General features: G+C 39.3%; 1 non-coding gene across 1 annotated transcript; it reads left to right on the forward strand.

Annotated features, from left to right (window-relative positions):
• Positions 1-512: 512 nt before the first annotated feature.
• LOC113341674 lies at positions 513-619 on the forward strand. The gene has a single exon (XR_003356088.1). It is a non-coding gene; the product is annotated as a small nucleolar RNA R71 (small nucleolar RNA).
• The last annotated feature ends 1,116 nt before the right edge of the window (positions 620-1,735 follow it).

Genomic DNA, 1,735 nt, shown 5'->3' on the forward strand with positions numbered 1-1,735 from the left:
AGTTCTTATCTGAACCAAAACTTGGGGGAGCATTAGAATTACAAAACTGACCTTGACTCTGGCCTTTAGACCATGAAAGGTTCGGATGGTTTCTCCAACCAGGATTATAGGTTTCTGAATATGGGTCAAACTTCTGACGGTTATCGAATCTAGTGTTATTATAGAGATCATTGGCTTGCTCTTCATTATTCTGTCCTTCCCAAAAAGGCTCTAATCTACCACTAGTGTGACCCACTTCTAAAGCTTCTAACTTTTTCGCTATATAAGCAATTATGGCATCTGATTCAAAGTTTCCTTCTACCCTATTAATGTTTCCTCTGCCTAGAAGAATTGTCTTCTAGGGTCCCCTATTACTTTTCCGTTGTTGGGTCTTTTCGGCGATTTCATGAAAATATGTCATCGCATCATCAACTGTTTGGTTTTCAAACCCACCTGTACACATATATTCTACTGTTGTTGTAGTGGGATAATTTAAACCCTCATAAAGGATCTGAACTAACCTAACCTTTTCTAAACCATGATGAGGACATTGGGGTAAGAGATCATTGAACCTTTCCAAATACCTATACAAGGATTCTCCCTCCTGTTGAGAAAATGTGCAGATTTGCATCCTAATACACGATGTTTTGTGCCTAGGGAAAAACTTGTTCAAAAAGGCAGATGTAAGTTGTTCATATGTTTCAATTGATCCGGAAGCCAAACTATATTTCCACGATTTAGCTTTATCTTTCAAGGAAAAGAGGAATAACCTGAGTTTCAAAGCATCATCATCAAGGTTTCTAATTTTTAGGGTACTACAAATTTCCTCAAAGTCCCTAACATGGAAATAGGGGTTTTCATTTTCTTTCCCTAAAAATATTGGGAGCAACTATAAGGTTCCAGGCTTAAGTTCATAATTTGCTTCAGTTTCAGATAACCTGATACACGAGGGACGAGTAGTCCTAGTAGGGTTCAACAAAGCTTTCAAAGTTGCCATTTCTGGCACTATTGGAATATCAGGGATTTTCTCCTCAAACGGACGTTCAAAAACGGAATCTTCAAGAATCGGGCTTTCTAAATTGAGGTAATCGAGACTCTTAGAACTATTAGGTTTCTCTTTAACAAATCTACCTAGGGCGTCTCTTTTACGTTCAGGCATGCAAAAGAATAAGGTGGAGAATTCTATGCAATCACAAAACAAGGCTGACTCAACCAAATCAAACTTATTGATTTCTAGCAAACAAAAAGCATGATGGCTCCACTTAGATTGTTTCTAGAGCAACTTCTATTCTTTCGAAAAGGAACTCGTTACAATCTGAGAAAACCCCTATGGAATCAATCCGAGTCAAAGTAAGTTGAATAGAGGCGAGGGAAGCTCGATGGAGCTTTGATACCCAAGGCCTCACCGGAATTACAAGGCGGCGCAGTCACGCATTCAACTCACAGAAACCATCATGAACTTCGAAGTATGCTCAAAAGAGTAACCAATATTTTTCGAACGAATTTCCTATTGAGCTCGTTATCCTATAGGTCTCGTTGTAGTCAAAATTTTAGGCTTAGGTTCGTGTTTGGTTTTGTTTTCCTAAGGCGGGCAAGAAGAGAACGTGATGAAATCCGAACCCTTATCTTGTATGGCCAGTCCTTGCCCTTTACTAGGAAATTAAAGCAGTCGTTTTCAAGTCCTCAGCATATATGCAACCGAAGGAATACAGTAAACCCGCTGACAGGAGATTCGCGGGTGTTTAGAATCTTACCT

Source organism: Papaver somniferum, chromosome 1 (genome assembly GCF_003573695.1).
Source record: "Papaver somniferum cultivar HN1 chromosome 1, ASM357369v1, whole genome shotgun sequence".
Lineage (NCBI taxonomy): Eukaryota > Viridiplantae > Streptophyta > Magnoliopsida > Ranunculales > Papaveraceae > Papaver > Papaver somniferum.